This window comes from Bubalus bubalis, chromosome 9, assembly GCF_019923935.1.
Source record: "Bubalus bubalis isolate 160015118507 breed Murrah chromosome 9, NDDB_SH_1, whole genome shotgun sequence".
NCBI classification, from domain to species: Eukaryota; Metazoa; Chordata; class Mammalia; order Artiodactyla; family Bovidae; genus Bubalus; species Bubalus bubalis.
The window spans coordinates 78,143,756-78,166,056 of NC_059165.1; the positions used below are offsets into that span (position 1 = coordinate 78,143,756).

Sequence of the window (22,301 nt, forward strand, 5' to 3'; positions counted from 1 at the left end):
GAAATCAGTCCTGAATATTCATTGGAAGGACTGATATTGAAGGTGAAACTCCAATACTTTGGCCATCTGATGCGAAGAACTGAATCCTTGGAATAGACCCTGATTCTGGGAAAGATTGAGAGCCGGAGCAGAAGGGGATGACAGAGGATGAGATGGTTGGATGGCATCACCGATGTGATGGACATGAATTTGATTAAACTCTGGGATTTGGTGATGGACAGGGAGGCCTGGTGTATTGCAGTCCATGGGGTCGCAAAGAGTCGTACACAACTGAGTGACTGAACTGAACTGAAAATATATTAGTTATTTTATGTGCTAAATCACTTCAGCTGTGTCCAACTCTTTGTGACCCTATGGACTGTAGCCCACCAGGCTCGTCTGTCCATTGGATTCTCCAGGCAAGAATACTGGAGTGGGTTGCCATTTCCTTCTCCAGGGTATCTTCCTACCCAGAGATAAAACTGCTTCTCATGCATTGACAGGCAGATTCTTTATCAATGAGCCACCAAGGAAGCCTAGTAATTCATTTATACTTTAATTACCTAAGTGTATTTGATATTATCTTTTAGAATATATCCAGAGAGCTTATGCTTAACATTTTAAGAAACAGTTGCTGCCAAATTCAAGCAAGTGCAAGTTGTGACTCAGATTACTACCAGATGTGGAAAAGCAAAAATATCTTTTATATGTGTGTATGTATCCATATCTGTGATTTTAAAATTAAAAACCATAATTTAACTTTGTCCAATCTCACCATGTAGTTTTCTCATAGTTATAATTTTCTGGAAGGGATTGAATCTTAATTGTAGAGTGCAAGTGTAATCCATGCTAAATATGTTCTTTCTAAATGTGTTTATGTACTAAATGGATTTACTGCTGTAATATTAGAAGCTTCAACGAAAGCTCATGATTGAGTATTAATGCTGAGAGTAAAGATGCTAAGCTCTTCTGTATAGTGCTATCCAGAATACGATATACAACAGACAGAATGAGCAGGGCAAAATAAAGTGCTCTAAAAGCAAATAAGTATTTATCAACAACTACAAAGCTGAGTAATTATAATTAAGGCTGCTAACAAGCAACAAGCATCCCAACTCTCTGACTGTAAATGGAAATGAGGAATTATTATTGATCGAATACTAAAATCAGAATAAGTAAAAATTATAAATTGTTGCAGTTCTGAAAACTTAATTATATGATAAATATCATCTAATCATATCAGTTCAGTCACTCAGTCATTTCTGAGTCTTTGCAACCCCATGGACTGCAGCACTCCAGGCCTCCCTGTCCATCACCAATTCCTGAACCTTACTCACACTCATGTCCATTGAATCAGCGATGCCATCCCACCATCTCATCCTCTGTTGTCCCCTTCTCCTCCTGCCTTCAATCTTTCCCAGCATCAGGGTCTTTTCCAATAAGTCAGTTCTTCGTATCAGATGGCCAAAGTATTGGAGTTTCAGCTTCAGCATCAGTCCTTCCAATGAATATTCAGGACTGATTTCCTTTAGGATGGACTGGTTGGATCTCCTTGCAGTCCAAGGGGCTCTCAAGAGTCTTCTCCAACACTCAAGAGTCTTCTCCAACACCACCACATTATATATTACTTAACCTTATAATGTTATTTTTAAGGGAATCTGAGTCCCCCAGTTTTCTCATTTTTTATACAGAGAAATTGTGAATCATAAAGATGAATTAATTGACTTGCCCAAAGTCACAGAGCCAGTAGTAACAGACCAAAGTTTAATATTCAGGTATCTTAACTCATGTCATATGGTCTGTGAAATGTTCCTTGGTGGTGCTAGCGGTAAAGAGCCCATATGCCAGTGCAGGAGACATGAGAGACATTATTCAGTCCCTGAAATTGGAAGATCACCTGAAGGAGTGCATGACAACCCACTCCAGTATTCTCGCCTGGAGAATATCATGGACAGAGGAGCCTGGCAGGTATAGTCCAGGACGTTTCAGAGTCAGGCACGACTGAAGCAATTTAGCACAGTATAATACATTACAAAGAGTGCTGTGAAAGGTTGATAAAAGATTGCTTTAGGACAATGCCTATATTTAAGGGCAGAATTTGTCAACAGATAGACCTATGTCTATCTCTTCAGGTTCTCCTGCTTAGCAACTCTATGACCATGGCAGTTTTCTTGACTCTCTCAGCATCAATTTTGTTTCCTATAATATGAAGTTAAGTATAGATATTACCCCAAAGGGATTTTTTGAGGAATATATTAAATTATTTATTCAAATGTTTAACATAGTTATTGGTATATGGTAAGGACAGCATAAATATTGTTATTGTTTATGATTATTTTGTCATAAGAACATTCTAAAATTTCAGTATGTGCCTTTAAAAATCATTTATCTCAGTGAAAGGACTGAAATTAAGACATTAAGCCTTTCTCTGCTTTCCTATCCATATTAAGATTTCCTATTGATCTGTGTAATTTGAAATGTCCATGCATAGAGACACGAACATGCACAGCTAGTCTTTTCAGTTAAGTGCTTTTAGTTAGTCATTACTATTAAAAATCACCTTTGTGATATTATTAACTATATTCATAATATTGAGCACAAATGAAGGCTATATTATGCATGGTTAGTAAATTTGGCTGTGCTCCCTGTCTTTCCTTTCAGCTGCTAAGCAGTTTGTCTTAAATTTTCCACAGGTCTCTTTTTCTCCATTTTTATTAATAGTATTCTAGACCACACGCCTGAATCAACTCAACAAATGTTCCAGCTGGCTCATCCATTTTTTGGCTTCTTTCATCTCTTTTTAGTCTATTTAATACTTTGAAGCCAACCTCGTCCAATGAAATGAGTGCAGAGTCAGTTCATAATGCTTATTCTGACATTCGAGGTTTGCCATACCTTGTACTCTAATGTTTCATTATGCTTTATAACTTAGTTCTGAAACATATAGCTTTCACTTCCAACAGGCTTTTGTATCACTATCTCCCAAATACTACAGATACATTTTTATTTTTTGATCTTTGGGTATACTCTTTATCCTGCCTATAATTTACCTGAACAAAGATTTCCTTGTAATGTTCTATATTGACTATATTAGAGTGCTTTAATGCCTTTATTATTTTATAACATCCGCAGATTTTGTCAGCTCCTTAATTGATAACAACAGCCAGAAGACTGACCCTCAACCAATGTTGTTCAATTGACTTATTGAAAATAAGATAGTACATTTAGATATGAAATGTAAAAGCTATTGCAGAGTATAGCGTAGGATGTGAGGGCATGTGCTTTTCTAAGTATAACAGAATCTCTTTTCTAAATGAATCCTCAAATTTTCATAAGTACATCTTTCCAGATTTCATTTCACTTCAGGAATCATTTGCTAAGAGTTTCAAATCAATTTCAGATAGATTTTACGTCTCAATCCAGCACATTTTCTCTTCCACAGACCCATAGTGCTTTTCCCACTCTATAAAGAGACACATTATGTGATTTAGGGGATTTGAAAGCTGATGTAGCTGTACTTTAACACTTAGCAAGGGTTATAAGTTGACCTTGAGCTTTGGAGAGGGTATTGTTATGAGATGGAGCATACACCTTTTCCCTTTTCCAATTGTAGAACAAGTGGCTTAATGTTTCCCTAGGATATTTTGGACTTAACATACGCTGTGAAAGATGGTACAGTGGAAATGCAACCTGACCTCTTCCATCCCATCTCAGGAGACCCTGCAGGCTGCTATTAAATAGTCATGTAGGTGTTAGTCTTGAACTCAAATGTGTACTACCCATGAAGTCTGAGATGAAGTATGGCTAAGCAGTTCATGAAGAATGTTATGGATTGTTTTCTTGACAAGTGAACTCTTCACCATATGTTTTCTGTTTTATTTCTCCTTCTCAAATGTTATTAGCAGGAAGACATAATAGATTTATTTCAATAAATTCATTTAAAAAACAAAAAATAATTTTGAATTTTACAATTTTTTTATACCTCAAAAAGTTATTCTGTAACTCAATAACAACTAACATAAAATTTGCTAACCAGTTTGAATATAATTTCCTAAATGGACAGGATGTATCATCCTTGGAAGAAATGATTGATACAGCATCAGAAAGGAGCAGAACAGAAAACCTGGAAGCACATTTTCCTCTCATGTCCATTTCATATAAGTCCAGTTTAGTTCAGTCGCTCAGTCATGCCCAGCAGTTTGCAACCCCATGGACTGCAGCATGGCAGGCATCCCATTCCATCACCAACTCCTGGAGGTTACTCAAACTCACGTCTATCGAGTTGGTGATCCCATCCAACCATCTCATCCTCTGTTGTCCCCTTCTCCTCATGCATTCAAGCTTTCCCAACATCAGGGTCTTTTCCAATGAGTCAGTTCTTCACATCAGGTTTCCAAAGTATTGGAGTTTCTGCTTTAGCATCAGTCCTTCCAGTGAATATTCAGGACTGATTTTCTTTAGGATGGATTGGTTTGATCTCCTTGCAGTTCAAGGGACTCTCAAGAGTCTTTTCCAACACCAAAATTCAAAACCATCAGTTCTTCGGTGCTAGATTTCTTTATAGTCCAACTCTTACATCTGTACATGACTACTAGAAAAACCATAGCTTTGATTGGATGGACCTTTGTCAGCAAAGTAATGTCTCTGCTTTTTAATATGCTATCTAGGTTGGTCATAGCTTTTCTTCCAAGGAGCAAGCATTTTTTAATTTCATGGCTGCAGTCACCATCTGCAGTGATTTTGGAGCCCCCCCCCAAAATCAAGTCTGTTGTTGTTTCCACTGTCTCCCCATCTATTTGCCATAAAGTGATGGGACCAGATGCCACGATCTTAGAAGTCCAGGTTCGATGCACGATACTGGATGCTTGGGGCTAGTGCACTGGGATGACCCAGAAGGATGGTATAGGGAGGGAGGAGGGAGGAGGGTTCAGGGTGGGGAACACATGTATACCTGTGGCAGATTCATTTTGATATTTGGCAAAACTAATACAATTATGTAAAGTTTAAAAAAAAATAAAGCCAAGTTTTTCACTCTCCTCTTTTACTTTCATTGAGAGGCTCTTCAGTTCTTCTTCACTTTCTGCCATAAGAATAGTGTCATCTGCATATCTGAGTTTATTGCTATTTCTCTCAGCAGTCTTGCTTCCAGCTTGTGATTTATCCAGCCCAGAATTTTGCATGATATACATTGCATATAAGTTAAATAAGCAGGATGACAATATACAGCCTTGACGTGCTCCTTTCCCTATTTGGAATCAGTCTGTTGTTCCATGTCTGGTTTTAACTGTTGCTTCTTGACCTGCATACAGATTTCTCAGGAGGCAGGTAATGATCTGGTATTCCCATGTCTTAAAGAATTTCCAACAGTTTGTTGTGATCTTCAGAGTCAAAGGCTTTGGTGTAATCAATAAAGCAGAAGTAGGTGTTTTTCTGGAACTCTCTTGCTTTTTGATGATCCAACAGATGTTGGCAATTTGATCTCTGGTTCCTCTGCCTTTTCTAAACCCAGCTTGAACATCTGGAAGCTCACCATTCATGTACTGTTGAAGCCTGGCCTGGAAAATTTTGAGCATTACTTTTCTAGCATGTGAGATGAGTGAAATTTTGTGGTAGTTTGAACATTCTTTGGCATAACCCTTCTTTGGGATTGGAATGAAAACTGACCTTTTCCAGTCCTGTGGCCACTGCTGACTTTTGTGGATTATTGAGTGTAGCACTTTCACAGCATATCTTTTAGGATTTGAAATAGCTCAACTGGATTCCATCACTTCTACTAGCTTTGTTTGTAGTGATGCTTCCTAAGGCCCACTTGACTTCTCATTCCAGGATGTCTGGCTCTAGGTTGGTGTTCATACCATCTTGGTTATATGGGTCATGAAGTTCTTTTTTGTGTAGTTGTTCTGTGTATTCTTGCCTCCTCTTCATAATATCTTCTGCTTCTGTTAGGTCCATACCATTTCTTTCCTTTATTGTGCCCATATTTGCATGAAATTTTTCCTTGGTATCGCTAATTATCTTGAAGTGATCTCTAGTCTTTCCCATTCTATTGTTTTCCTTTATTTAGTTGCATTGATCACTGTGGAAGGCTTTCTTATCTCTCCTTGCTATTCTTTGAAACTCTGCATTCAAATGGTATATCTTTCCTTTTCTCCTTTGCCTTTTGCTTCTCTTCTATTCACAGCTAGAAGAGAAGGCCTTTGTAAGGCATCCTCAGACAACCATTTTGCCTTTTTGCATTTCTTTTTCTTGGGGATGGTCTTGATCCCTGCCTCCTGTACAATGTCATGAACCTCAGTCCATAGTTCTTCAGGCACTCTGTCTATGAGATCTAATCCTTTGAATCTATTTGTCATTTCCACTGTATAGTCATAAGGGATTTGATTTAGGTCATACCTGAATGGTCTAGTGGTTTTCCCTACTTTCTTCAATTTAAAAAATATAATTTAAAATCCTCAATTGAATCAAAATTGAAATTTTCAATTTCTTCATTTTATTTCATATAACATGGATTGTTATTATGCTATTTACACATTTGTTTTCTGTGAAGCCGCTGAAGTTTCCCACAGAAAAGGTAATGAATAGTTGCTAAAGAAATAGATGAAAAGAAAGATACACAAGCATTTTGTTAGAAAACATCAATATTGGAAATATAGACCTGAATAATTTTGTTTGTTTTGATAACATGTGAGACAATGCTATTTTAAGAATAAGGAAGTTTACAAACTGGCTAAAAGTTTTAAGTTCATTTTGTTTAATTTCTAAAATTCCACATATTGAAATTTGTTTTACATTGAGAGCCTCTCATGACCTATTTACATTGAAAGATGATTCATATATTGAAGTATAACATCATTCATAAAAGAATATGTCATTTATATTTTCATAAAGAGATCCCACATGATCACCATCCAGATCAACAAAGAGCATTACCAGCATACCAGAAACTTCTTGATACCTTTACCCATTAGTCCTGCTCCATCCTCTTCAAATTAACCATTATCCTGATTTTAAATGTCTTTGTTTTGACTTTTTTTCGAAGCAAGTGTAGTTGTACATTATGTACTCTTTTGTGTCTGGCTTGCTTAAGTTAGCATTTTATTTATGAAATTTTGCTATGTGATTCCTCTAGCAGTAGTTTGTTCATTTTATCTGCAGCAGAGTAATTAATTTAATAGATTTTTATACACAGTTTATTTCATTGTTGATGAATATTTGGATTGTTTCTAGTTTTCAGCTATTGCAAAAATGTTATTATTATTGAAAATAATAAAGCTTCCTTGTGTGTCTTTTGACAAAAGTGCATGTACATTTCTGTGGGATATATGTGGCTATGACTATGAGAATAATTACTAGTTCATAGAATATCCTTATGTTCAACTTTAGCAGGGACTGACTGCCAAATAATTGGAAATCTTTGGCCTTGAGTGAATAAAGTGCTCTTATATTTGGGTTACATATACTATCTAAAATTTCCCCCTGAATTCCTTAATGCTCTGTTTTTTGTTTTGTTTTGTTTTGTTTTTCTTACCTTTAGGTCGATACAGAGTTTAAGTTGTTTTTAATCATTTCATTTTTGTCCTTTATTAGCCTTTTAATTTTGTAAAATAAACTCATCTTTAATGATTACCTAGGAGATTACAGTTTGAAATCTTGGTTTAATAGAATCTAAGACAAATTAGTACTTTTACCACTTCCTATACAGAATGCCATTTTGTCTCCTAAAAGGAGTGGCTAAACCACTATTCTTTTGTGTTATTCTTGACATGAATTATAATTCTACACTTTAAACTCGCAAACCAATATCATCATCATTACCTTCATCATTTTAGACAAGGGTGTGCTTTGTATACTGTTCATTACTTTCTGCACTTTTTTGTTTTGTTTTTAGCTGAAGTAAGTTCTTTCTGCTTAAAAATCTCTTTTACATATTTCTTTTAGTTTTAATTTGTTAGTGGTAATTCTATTTTTTTTTACCTGAAAATGTCTTTATTTCACCATTTAATATTGCTAAATATATATTTCTAAGGTGACAATTATTTTCTTTTCAACACAAAAACATGTCTTTTATTGTCTCTGGCTTCCATTGTTTCTGTTGAAAAACAGAAATCTTATTTGTCAATCATATTTGTTGCTCCTTTGACAGTAGGATTTAAGTTTTTTTTCTGGTTGTTTTTAAGATTCTCTCTTGGTATTTGGATTTCAAAAGTTTTCCTGTGCTGTGCCTAGGTGTTGCTTTCTTTATATTTACCCTGCTTTTTTTCTACTGGAAGTAGCGAATAGATGCAAGAGATTAATTTGACAGAGTGCCTGAAGAGCTGTGGATGGAGGTTCATATCACTGTGCAGAAGGCAGTGACCAAAACCATTCCCAAGAAAAAGCAATGCAAGAAGGCAAAATGGTTGTCCAAGGAGGCCTTACGAATAACTGAGAAAAGAACAGAAGCAAAAAGCAAAGGAGAAATGGAAAGATAGAACCAACCAAATGCAGAATTTCAAAGAATAATGAGACAGAAGAAAGCCTTCTAGTTTCTTGAGAGTTTTACATCTGTGACTTAAATATCTTATTACTTAAAACTTTTTTGTACCTATACCTCTATTTCGTTTTTCCTCACTTGCCCCCAACTTCTTTCTTACTGGGTCTTCAACTAGTCATTTTTATTAGCGCATATCAGCTATATCATATATGTTCCATCCTTCAGTACTCTCCATGCATCAGTCTAAATATTTATTATTTACCTGTCTACTCTGTCACCTCTCTTCTATTGTACTTAATCTCCTATTAGCAATTTTTGAAATATATTATATTTAAATATAATATTTTATTTAAAAAATTTCCATGAGGTTCTTATTTAAAGTAAACATAGTTTGTGTATTAAATTTCAGTCTTCTAATCTTTTAAAATATATTAATCACTATTATTTTAAAATTCATGTGTAAGAGGTTTAATACCTGGATCACCTTTGAATCTTTGGAATTTTATCCCTTTGGTGTTTTCATTCATTTGAGTTTTACTTTATATAATTGGTAATCTTGTATTGGACTTCCTTGGTGGCTCAGATGGTAAAGAATCTGCCTGAAATGCAGGAGACCTGGGTTTGATCCCTGGGTTGGGAAGATCCCCTGGATGAAGGCATGGCAACCCACTCCAGTATTCTTGCCTGGAGAAGCACCATGGATGGAGGAGCCTGGCGAGGTACATTCCATGGGGTCACAAAGAGTTAGACATGACTGAACAACTAAGTACAGCACAATCTTTGATTGCATACTAAACATTGCTTATGAAAGTTTGCACAGATTGTTAGAAACACCGGACAGTGTTATTCCTTACCAGAAAGGAATTCCAGTTGCTTTCTGACCTGTAGGTAGTGTGTGTTAGTGCTCAGTTCTGTCTGACTCTTTGTGACCTCATGGACTGTATGTATCCCACCAGGCTCCTCTGTCCATGGGATTCTCCAGGCAGGAATACTGGAGTGGGTTGCCATTCCCTTCTCCAAGGGATTTTCCTGACCCTGGGATCTAACCTGGGTCTCCTGCATTGTAGGCAGATTATTTACCACTGAGCCACCAGGAAAGCCTGACATGTAGGTAGAATAGGAGTGAATTACTGTAATTCAGTTTGAGATTGAACTTGTGCAATTAGGATCAAGACTTTTGTTGGGGTAGGCCCATGCTGAGGTCTTTACTTATTTGTAACCTGTAGCACTTCCAGAGTCTTATGTGGAAATTTAAGGTGTATGCCAAAGTCACTCTCTCTTGGCCAACTCTAATTCCTAATTTGTGTTAACCCTGCTCCATGAAACTTTCCAAAGTGCTCTTCTTAACCAGCATTCTCCTTACCTTCTTAGCCTCTTGACCACGAAGCTGCTTATAAATAAGTGAATGCCTTAGCGACACAGTAGTTTCTGTTTGTTTGTCTTAGTGTACTTTCTTTTTTTCTGAAATAATGGCCTCAGAATTTCTGGTTGATTAGAAGCCCTGAGTTCTTAACTTTTGGTTCTCCAACTTCATGAGGCTGCTGAAGGCTGACCTCATATTACAATCCTTCTAGTTGTTGCTTCCTTCTTGGTTTTTTAGCCTCTCTGCTGTATGAAACTTAGGAATCAGCACATGCCTGTGGGAAAAGTATAGTTCACTTCTATGCCAAGCTCATTTCACTGAGCTTTTGTTCCTTCCAGAATTCTAACCTGCTCAAATCCTTTGGTTGCTGTTTTCTACTTATTTTTGATAAGTGTGTTTACTTCAAGTTACTTCATCATTATCAGATGCAGTGAATTGCAATCAATTTATACATTGAAATTTAAAATAAGCAAACATTATTTTAATGAGTATTAATCAACCCAGTGAAGTGAAAGTTAAGTGTTGGTCATTCAGTCATATCTAACTCTTTGTGACCCCATGGCTGTAGCCCACCAGGCTCTGTCCATGGGATTCTCCAGGCAAGAATACTGGAGTGGGTAGATATTGCCTTCTCCGGGGCATCTTCTCAACCCAGGGATTGAACCCGGGTCTCCTGCGCTGCAGGCAGATTCTATACCGTCTGAGCTACCAGGGAATCAACCTACTAACATATCATATGGATATATGTTTATACCTAAAACTGTTCTGCTTTCAAGCAGGTTACTTCTAGACATCTAGAACAGAGTGACAAAATTTCTTTCCTCCAATGAATTGCACAAAAATTATTGTTTTGTTGTAAGATAATCCAGTTTTAATATGAGATGTTGACACTCGGTCTTTCAAAGAGATTGTACAATTTTGCATTCCCACTAATAGTAATGAGAGGTTTGTTCCTCCACATTCTTGCCAGGATTTATGTTGTCAGTGTACTAAATCTTGGACATACATTTTAATTTTTAAATATTAAATATAACATCTTCCCCAGCTTTGAGATATAATCAACATACACCATCTTATAAGTTTAAGGTATACAATGTGATGGTTTGATACAAGCATATATTGTGAAATAGTTACCTAAATGAGGCTAATTAAACTTCCTCACCTAGCATAATTATCTTTTGCTTGTGTTGGGGGAGAAAATTTAAGATCTACTTTCTTGTCAACTTTCAAATATATAATGAAATATTTTTAACTGTAGTCATCATGCTGTATGTTAGATCCTCGGAACTTATTCATCTTATAATTGGAAATTTGTAGGTTTTGACCAAAATCTCCACATTTCTCCTATCTTCCAGTCTCTGGTAACCATCAAACTACTCCTTGTTTCTATGGACTTAACAGTTTTGGATTCCACATATAAAATGATATTATACAGTACTTGTTTTTGTCTGACTTCTTTCACCTAGAATAATGTCCTAAAGTTCCATTCATGTTGTTGCAAATGGCAGAATTTCCTTTTTCATACCTGAATGATAAATGGTGCATATGTATTATTCTATCTATTTCTAACTTGATAGCCATGTTTTGACTATTTTGAATAATATTGCAACAAACATGGGGGTGTTTGGGAGTTTACTATCTCTTTGAGATAGTGATTTCATTTCCTTTTTATCCAGAAATAGGATTGCTGGATCATATAGTAATTCTATTTTTAATTTGTTTGGAAACCTCTTTAGTGTTTTCCATACTGGCTATACCAATGTACATTCTCCCCAATAGTACACAAGGACTCCCTTTTCTCCACATCCTTTCCAGCATTTTTTATCTCTTGTGTTTTTTGATAATAGCTATTCTAAACCAGAAATGTATATAAAAAAAAAACTGTGATTAATATGCTTTACAGTTTTAGAAGTTTCTATTTTTATATCCAGAAGTTCAGAGATTCTCTCCTTAGGCATGTCCAAGCTATTATTGAGCACCTCAAAAGTATCCTTCATGGCTCTATTGGGTTTTTGATCTCCAACATTTCTGAATCTTAGAATTCCCATCTCTCTGGTTACATCATATATCTAGAACATTAACTAATTTTCCCACTAAAATGCTGAGTGCATTGATAATACATTTTTAAAGTTTCTGGTTTGTTAATTCCTGCATCCCTGCCTTACTTGACTCTGATTCATATGCTTTTTCACCTTTTAGTATGCCTTACAAATTTTGTTGAATTTTTCTCAGATATTCATTGTGAGAACTTGGTCTAGTCCTGAGGGTCAAACTCACAAAACTGTGGGCATCTCCCCATGACTAGCCCTCTTGAAACTTTTAATTCTGCCTTATCCATGCTGATCATCCAGCATTTTCCTACCTGGTGCTGATTCCTGCAAAGGTTACTGCTCAGGGGTTTCCCTTCAAGTAGGTTAGGATTCTTTGTATTTGTTGTTTGTCTCTCCAAAGTGGGGGCTAGTGGTTTGTTCTGTGACCTCATATCTCTGACAAGTCTAAGAAAATTACTGATATTTTAGTATTTCAGATTTTTACCTGTTATTGGCACTGACTGGTGATTTCTAGGCTCCTTATATCCTGGGCCAGAAACTTGAGGTGGTACAATTAATTTTAATAATTTATTTCATTGAGTCAAACATATTCAAGAAAATTTTCACTTCAGCCTTTGGCACTTGCCTCATTTTGAATGCTGAGTAATCACATGTGACTAGTGACATATATTGGGATGGGGTTCTTAGAATCTCTTTACTCTTGTTCAGCTCAAGAGTAGTGATCTTTCTGAGTGGGAGAAGATTTTTGAAAGATAATCTGAAAGTGGAGCTCTCCTGAGGTATTTTAAGTATAATTTTCACTATGAGTACTTTAATCATATTTGCTAAATTTAGATACAAATCCTGTGAAAGTGTGAAACATTTGTACTCCAGGGTGTTGAAGTGGCAAACCCATTAATGTGTCATTGTGATGCTTTTTGTAGAACTGATGAGACTTAAGAACCCAGGAATCACAGAAGTGGAACTAGTAGAAATAATAGCATGAGCAGGTTTATCAGAGCAGAAGAAAATCGGGAATATATAGTGAAAAGAAATGCTCCCATCTGTCTGGGTCCAGCCTACCTCTCTAACCCTGATATAGGTGATCCTCACATGTGGGAGCGTTTTGCTTCCAGAGCACATTTTCAGTTGGCCTGTTTCATCAGGAGATCAAAACCCATTATTGTCAATTTGAGTGTATACAGCTCCCATTTCCCAAGAGTTCAAGAGGTAGATAACAGTTTTGCTTAGAATGGAAAAAGCACATCAGTGAATAAAAAGGAGAGATCATTTAACCTAAGGAAACTTGAATATTTTAGCCTATTAGCTTGGCTTTTGGAAATTTAAAAGTCTTCTTAGTTATACAAAATTTCAAACCAATGTTTGAATTCAAAGTTAAACCCTTTATTTGACAGCATGTTAATAAATTTTATGTTGCTCTGTTTGGAATATAGATTGACTAGAAACAAAGCGGTAAAGATATTATTAATAGGCCTTTAACACTTTCAGTTTCCATAGTATCTGCTGCTATAATATGTTTCTTAAGTGTTTTCCTTTTGGTAAAGAATCAGGCTCTAATATATAGAGGCCACAGATGACAAACATTCTTCAGCTGGAGTCTAGCAATTTAAAAACTGCCAACTGTGTAAATATTAGTTTCTCACATTACTAGTGTATATATTCTAAGGAAGTGAGGTTTGTACATGCAACAACAACAACAACCATCCTTTGTGAAAATACTCTAAGGCTTCATCGCCCAAGGCTAGTTAGCTGTGTGTCATTACAGGTAATACTTTGTGTATTTCCATATTGTTAATACCCATGTTTTGGAGAGCTTCTGTTAAATGAGACAGAGTGGGAAACTTTGTATATACTAATGTATTTTTATAATGATAGAAAGTACTGAAGTAATATCTTTAATGTCATTTATGAAACAAATATTGACCCATCTCTGACTTCCTCTCAGAGTCCAGAGAGTTTTCTTGAATATATATATTTTTTCATTTTTCATTTTAAATATAGTTCTTCATGTTGGAACCAAAGTCACTTGTAGCACCAGACTTGAGGTGAAGAGCATAAGAAGGAGAATGGTGAGTAAAAGGTGATCATAATTTTTTTTTTCAAGTTAATCCCAGAAATACTTGAAAACGCCACTTTTATTTCACTCCCTGCCTAGGCATCAGACATAAAAGAGGGCTTTTGCCCTCTCAGTGTTTGCAGCCTAGCAAAGACAGACAAGAAAATACATACCTAAATTATAAAAATATAAAAGCCATGCTTTGGAAGCAGAGAGAATCAAGGTTTTGCTCCATGGGAGATATTAAGGAAGACTTCTCAAAGAAGATGATACCTAATTTGAGACTTTGAGTTTGTGTAGCTTATGATGATGGTGGGAGGTGGAAATTCTTGAAACTGTCAATAAAAGTTTTCTTTGGGGAATCTTGCTCTCTCTTTTACCTAAATCATGCTGTAACTTGGACAGAATTGGGGAACAAGGCGGGTTCTGGTTTGGAGAAAGAGGGTAGAGAAGCTAAAGTAGGATGAAAATCAAAGACTTGTTGCAGGATTTATTAACAGAATGAATTAGGAGAACAAGCAGAATGTATTTAATAGTATCTGGAGAGAGTCCCACAGGACACTGCTCAGTGGAAACAGATCAGTGTTTATGTCTGGGAGAAGCTGAAAAACTGAGTAGAAAGGAGCCAGTTTATGAGGTTTTAGACTACCTAGTTTTTTCAAGAAAGTAGAAGTGATTTTGGATAATTTCAGTGCAGAGTACAGGCTGAGGAGTAGGATGTGAAGTTGAAAAGTTGGCAAAGCTAGAATCGTAAAGGATCATAGATGTCATGATAAATCACTTGCATCATATCTGGTGGTTAATGAGAAGTTTACGAACAGTTTTGCTTTCTGGAAAACCACTCTAATCTTACTTTGGAAGGTGATTTGGAGGAGAGTAAGACTGGAAGCAGGTAGGTAGTTTAGGGATTTACTTTGACAGCTCTAGTGAAAAATGGTGAGACTGGAATTCTGGTAGGAGGGTTGCAAAGGAGGTGAATGGATTCAGGATATGTTGTGATGCTGTCGGGGGAGTTCGTAATTTCCTCGGTTCTATCTCGTTGCAACAAAAATTTGAAGCGACGGACAGACCAGCGTTACAGCCCTCAGAAGGACCAGCGTGACAGACCTTGGACTGACCAATGTTATGACTCTGTGTTACAACTTAGTTTCATTTAGAAAGTAAAGAAAAAAACATCCTCGAGGCGTGAGGGCATGCTGACCCAAAAGACACAAAGAGAAGAGAGGCCTCCAGTTCAATTTTGGCTCCTCTTTTTACATATTTTTTCTCTTCCCCATGAGCCTGCCCTAGGTAAATTGGGCTAGCCAAGAGGCTGTTTATTTTACCTGAGGTTCTACTCCGGTCCTCCAACCTCCCTTTATTCTATTTTTGTGGGCTTTTCCCCTCTTTGTCTTTTAGCTGCCACCATTCTGGACTCCTTTTTCCTATTCTACCTAACAATGCCAAAAAATAAAAATTAGAGCTTAGAGACAAATAGGTTAGAAATTAGTTGTGTGTGCTAAATGTGCTCTTTGCTAAGGAAATGTCACTTTTTGTGGTACAATCAGTGTGAAAGATATCAGGCTCATTGAAAATTTGGATTTCAAGTGGTGTGAACTTATTCTATTTTAAAAGACCAAGAACACATCATAGAAACTCTGTAATAGAGCTTAAGAATACATAACTTGTATTCATTTTCTTTTTTTTTTGCTTTACTTTTTTTTAGTCTTTATTTCATTTGCTTTTTTTTATTTTAAATTTTATTTTATTTTTAAACTTTACAAAATTCTATTAGTTTTGCCAAATATCAAAATGAATCTGCCACAGGTATAAATGTGTTCCCCATCCTGAACCCTCCTCCCTCCTCCCTCCCCATACCATCCCTCTGGGTCGTCCCAGTGCACTAGCCCCAAGCATCCAGTATCGTGCGTCGAACCTGGACTGGCAACTCGTTTCATACATGATATTATACATGTTTCAATGCCATTCTCCCAAATCTTCCCACCCTCTCCCTCTCCCACAGAGTCCATAAGACTGATCTATACATCAGTGTCTCTTTTGCTGTCTCGTACACAGGGTTATTGTTACCATCTTTCTAAATTCCATATATATGCGTTAGATCATCCACTTATTAAATTTTAGTTTTTAATGGATAGAGATTGATGCTTGCCTTTATTTTGATAGACTCAGTTTTTAAAGGATACTGATATGTGGAAGGACTGTGTCATGGAAATCTGGTGTAGGAGTTGCTTTTGTGAGGCAGAGTGGTCAGCTTCATTGAAATAAGTAGAAGCAACCTGCTTTCTTTCTATAATTAGCATTTCTTTTTCATGCAGTATCCATCCTTTCTCTTATGATTATGTAAAATGGACTGGGTGCCATTTTTTCCTTTTGAGCAACATGATGATAAATGAAATGTGACCTAGATGCTCTGTGTTTTCCAAAGGACTTTTGGGGAACCAGGTCTGATGCCTTGTGGGGAGCCGAGGGTTTTTGCTGTCCATTTCTCTTAGCATCTATAACTGTGTAGAATACAACTGCAGAGATAAAGAAGGATTGAAGGAACTGTGTATCATCCCATGAGTATAATTGCTGTAGAATAAAAAGGAGCCAATTTGGCAGTCTCCTTTAAATAATATTTCTTAATTGGTGGCAATTTTTTAAAAGTTTATTGAGATCTGTAATGCAAATGGGGTTTAAATGGAAGTGACTTAGTTTTCCAGATCAACAAACAGCTGGAACAAGTGACTTTAACTCTTTGTTTCCTTACTTGACTCTGTGTTCTATCTGTGCATAAGACCTGTTTGGGCTATGCCTGGGGTAAAAAGAGTAGTGCCAGCATAGCATTTCAAAGAACAGTTGGATACAAAACCAGACAGATATGGATTTAAATCTCAGTTTATTGTTTATCAACATATGATGCCGAAGAATTTACCTTTTAGAGGTCATGGTATGAATCCTTCACTTTTTCGGTTGTTGCTGAGATATTTTTGAAGCCAATGTAGACGTTGTATAATCTTAATATATACTTCAGTATCTGTATTATATATAAAGTATATACTTCTAAAATATAGGGACATTTTCTCATATGAGCACAGTACAACTATCACACCTATCAAAATTATCTTTTAAATTTTGGATTGATATTTAAAAGGACCATATATAATATTTTATCATTATGTCCCTCAAATAGAGCAATTTCTGCTGTCAATTTTTATATATGCCATTTTTTTATATATGCCAAATTTTATAATGCCATTGATTCAGTAAAGAAAATGGTCCTTTGTATTTTTTGCAATATAATTCAGCTATAGTCTTAACTACATTTAGGTTAGACATTTCTTTGTGGCAAAAGACTTAAGTGGTGGTGTATTTAACTCATGTTATGTGTAGTCATCCAGTGTGCGATATCTGCTTGTTATAACTTAGAGAGGCTGAGAATCATCATTGGGTTCAATTGGTGGTGTCTTGATCTCAACTAACATTTTATCTATTGGTATAATGCCTGATGAACTATGGAGCGAGGTTCGTGACATTGTACAGGAGACAGGGATCAAGACCATTCCCATAGAAAAGAAATGCAAAAAAGCAAAATGGCTGTCTGGGGAGGCCTTACAAATAGCTGTGAAAAGAAGAGAAGCGAAAAGCAAAGGAGAAAAGGAAAGATATAAAAATCTGAATGCAGAGTTCCAAAGATAGCAAGAAGAGATAAGAAAGCCTTCTTCAGTGATCAATGCCAAAAAATAGAGGAAAACAACACAATGGGAAAGACTAGGGATCTCTTCAAGAAATCAGAGATACCAAAGGAACATTTCATGCAAAGATGAGCTCGATAAAGGACAGAAATGGTATGGACCTAACAGAAGCAGAAGATATTAGGAAGAGATGGCAAGAATACACAGAAGAACTGTACAGAAAAGATCTTCACAACCCAGATAATCACGATGGTGTGATCACTGACCTAGAGCCAGACATCCTGGAATGTGAAGTGAAGTTGGCCTTAGAAAGCATCACTATGAACAAAGCTAGTGGAGGTGATGGAATTCCAGTTGAGCTATTCCCAATCCTGAAAGATGATGCTGTGAAAGTGCTGTGCTCAATATGCCAGCAAATTTGGAAAACTCAGCAGTGGCCACAGGACTGGAAAAGGTCAGTTTTCATTCCAATCCCAAAGAAAGGCAATGCCAAAGAATGCTCAAACTACCGCACAATTGCACTCATCTCACACGCTAGTAAAGTGATGCTCAAAATTCTCCAAACCAGGCTTCAGCAATATGTGAACCGTGAACTTCCAGATGTTCAAGCTGGTTTTAGAAAAGGCAGAGGAACCAGAGATCAAATTGCCAACATCCTCTGGATCATGGAAAAAGCAAGAGCATTCCAGAAAAGCATCTATTTCTGCTTTATTGACTATGCCAAAGCCTTTGACTGTGTAGATCACAATAAACTGTGGACAATTCTGAAAGAGATGGGAATACCAGACCACCTGATCTGCCTCTTGAGAAATTTGTATGCAGGTCAGGAAGCAACAGTTAGAACTGGACATGGAACAACAGACTGGTTCCAAATAGGAAAAGGAGTACGTCAAGGCTGTATATTGTCACCCTGTTTATTTAACTTATATGCAGAGTACATGATGAGAAATGCTGGACTGGAAGAAACACAAACTGGAATCAAGATTTCTGGGAGAAATATCAATAACCTCAGATATGCAGATGACACCACCCTTATGGCAGAAAGTGAAGAGGAACTCATAAGCCTCTTGATGAAAGTGAAAGTGGAAAGTGAAAAAGTTGGCTTAAAGCTCAACATTCAGAAAACGAAGATCATGGCATCTGGTCCCACCACTTCATGGGAAATAGATGGGGGAACAGTGGAAACAGTGTCAGACTTTATTTTTCTGGGCTCCAAAATCACTAGAGATGGTGATTGCAGCCATGAAATTAAAAGACGCTTACTCCTTGAAAGGAAAGTTATGACCAACCTAGATAGCATATTCAAAAGCAGAGACATTTCTTTGCCAACAAAGGTTCGTCTAGTCAAGGCTATGGTTTTTCCTGTGGTCATGTATGGATGTGAGAGTTGGACTGTGAAGAAGGCTGAGTGCTGAAGAATTGATGCTTTTGAACTGTGGTGTTGGAGAAGACTCTTGAGAGTCCCTTGGACTGCAAGGAGATCCAACCAGTCCATTCTGAAGGAGATCAGCTCTGGGATTTCTTTGGAAGAAATGATGCTAAAGCTGAAACTCCAGTACTTTGGCCACCTCATGTGAAGAGTTGACTCATTGGAAAAGACTCTGATGCTGGGAGAGATTGGGGGCAGGAGGAGAAAGGCACGACAGAGGATGAGATGGCTGGATGGTATCACGGACTTGGTGGACGTGAGTCTCAGTGAACTCCAGGAGTTGGTGATGGACAGGGAGGCCTGGTGTGCTGCGATTCATGGGGTCGCAACGAGTCGGACACAACTGAGAGACTGATCTGATCTGATCTGATAATGTACTAGCATAATCTATCGATAAATATTGCCTAAATCAATTATCTCATTAGTGGTTAAATATTATGATTTTAAAATTTTCATCATTGCACATGTATTGATTGGAATTTGTCTGTAAATAATCATTTTCATTTATAAACTAAGTTAATTGGTCACTGAATAATTTATGCAAGAAAGTTTGGATAAATGCTTAATTATTTTCTTTTACATGTCAATTTTAAGAATAAGGTGTTGGTGCTATTTACTCCTTATAAAATTAGTTGGAGTTTTGGATTTCTGTCTTTCCTTGTCTTTTTAGAAAAATTTCTGTGAACTAAAAAGCTTGTTTTAGTCCTAGTGTGTTGAATTATTTGCATTAATTAACTAATGTTTTATCTGGCTACTTGATGTGTTCCATCTTTGGCCCCTTCAGCTGGATTCTACGCTGTTTGGACTAGATGCTTCCCTTTTCAGTAGTAATAAGATAACACATTCTCACCTTGTGTATTTCCTACCCCAAGTCTGTAATTAACCATTTATCCAATCACATATATTGACATATATGTTGCAGTTTATCCCACTAAATATGTGTTATTATAATTTATTAAACTAGCTCTCCTCTACAATTGGGTATGTAGGGGTTTTTTTCGCCATCACTCTTTGTGCATCTGTGTTGTCTGAAACACAAGTAAATACCTTGAATTTAATATTACTTGTAATTACATTTCAGCTATTTTTCAGGGATAGAAATTTAGGAATCAAATAGCCATAATCACATAACAGGACCACATTTTTTAGAAACATTTTATGCAGCCAATATTGTATTAAGTATGATGGAGAAAAAAGTAAAGCAGGGCCCTTGCTCTTAAAAATCAAATATTGCAGTTTGAATGATAAAACTGCACGATATCTATTAAAGTTAAACAGTAAATATGTTAATAATGAAGCTTTGTACTTTGCAAAATTTCTTAACTGCTTTGTAAAAATCAATGGGACCCTCCCAAATTGTCTAATTCTGAAATAGAGGAATTTATGGTTGGCTGAGTATTCATTATATATATGAGTTCTGGCAATTAAGGGAATAAAATAGAAAAAGCATTGTCAGAGAAAAATTGAATCACATGAGTTAAACAGGCAGGGAAGGCTTTGTTCAAAACTGTTACCATAGAGGAAAGGGTTTGAGCTTAACTCAATTGAAGACTGGAGATTTTTAAATTTTATTTTTAATTGGAGGACAATTTCTTTACAATATTGTGTTGGTTTCTTATACATCAACATGAATCAGCCATAGGTATACATATAAAGGGCATAAGTATACCGAGGGTTGGAGACTTTTTAAGAGCTGGAATGGGATGTGGAGAACACAGGTCATTTCAGTTTGCTAACTGAACTTGTCCTAAGGTGAGCTTATGGGCTTCCCTGGTGGCACAGATGGTAAGGAGTCTGCTTGCAGTGTGGGAGACTTGAGTTTGATCCCTGAGTTGGGAAAATCCCCTGGAGAAGGAAATGGCAATCCACTCTAGTATCCTTGCCTGGAAAATTCCATGGACTGAGGAGCCTGGCAGGGGGTCGCATGGGGTCGCAAAGAGTTGGACACGACTTAACTTTCTTTCTTTTCTTAAGGTAAGTTGGTATCTTTGTGATAGCAGGAGTTGTACAATTTGGAGCAAGGTGTCCCTTGAAGTTAGGCACCTACCATCACCCAAAGACTGTTAGATCTTCCTGGATGATTATATTTTAAAGATATCATTTCCAGGTACTTGCAAAAGACCTTACTGAGTCTTGAAACTGCAAGGAGACTTTTGAAGGAGATTTATCCATTACAGATGTGACAGAGCTCTAAGAAAAGGGAGGTCAGGGGACCCAGGTGAGGAAGAAATTTGTCAGGCTGAGGGGAGCATTAGGCTATCTTAGTATTTGAGAACATAGCATTTTTGAAATTATTTAATGATGAATTTGATGATTATAAAGTAAATCTAATTTCAATCATATATTCTGTAATAATCTTGATTTATTTCTTCATAATCCAGTATGGTTAATACTTTATGTAGAACACAAAAGACAGTGGGAACTAATTGCAAATTGGAAATGTTTAGAAAGTTAATGAAAGTGGTATTAAGTGTAAATTACAAACAAAGCTACTGATAAACTTATAGCAGACATGGGGCAGTTTACAATTGAAAAAGAGAAAATCTACATGAGTGTTTAAATGAGTTTCAAAAGAGAATGATTTGAGTATCAGGTTAAGGAAGACTTACTGAAAATTTGATAACGAGTCAATAATGAAAACAAAATGAGGATAGAGTAAGTCAAATGCAAAGAGATAAATGTAGATTTATTTTATCATAAGTTTTTTTTTAGAAAAACACACTGGGAAACACTTGAAACATTATTATCTTTTAAATTTAATGTTTTAAAGTAATTATCACAATCTGAAATTTTATAAATTTAGTTTGATGTGTAAAGCTTATATTCTATTAAATCTTTTTGTTCACTTTTATGTTTTATGTGGATTAACTTTTGTCCACATAACAATCATTCAGACAAGGAAGAACTCATTTTCTAAGATAGAAAATTTTAACAAATACTGACATTTTGATAATAGATAAATGATAATGAAACAGAAGGCTAGAATACTTTCTCTAGAAAATAAATGAAGCTATGCTTTTCATTGTATATCTGCACAAAGCAATACCATATATTGATATTGATATAAGTGCATTCATGGAAGAATGTGCACAAGTTCAGAACTGTGACTTGATGGGAAGGGATTGAGTTGAAGGAAGTAGGGCCTATTGGTTTTAGAGAGAAGGGAATTCTGAAAAATATCTAACATCTTATTTCTTAAAAATAAATTACATATGTAAAAAAGTTAGCCTCTATTAAATCCGAGTGATAAATTGAATATTGTATTATTCGCTTTTA

General features: G+C 36.2%; 1 protein-coding gene across 4 annotated transcripts in view; it reads left to right on the forward strand.

Annotated features, from left to right (window-relative positions):
- LOC112586936 (protein FAM170A) overlaps positions 1–22,301 on the forward strand; it is a 466,031-nt gene that overhangs the window by 164,477 nt on the left and 279,253 nt on the right. For all 4 annotated transcript variants that reach the window (XM_044947797.2, XM_044947796.2, XM_044947795.2 and 1 more), the window contains one exon: positions 13,868–13,935. The gene's annotated coding sequence lies outside the window, so the exon portion shown is untranslated. The remainder of the gene's footprint in view (positions 1–13,867; positions 13,936–22,301) is intronic.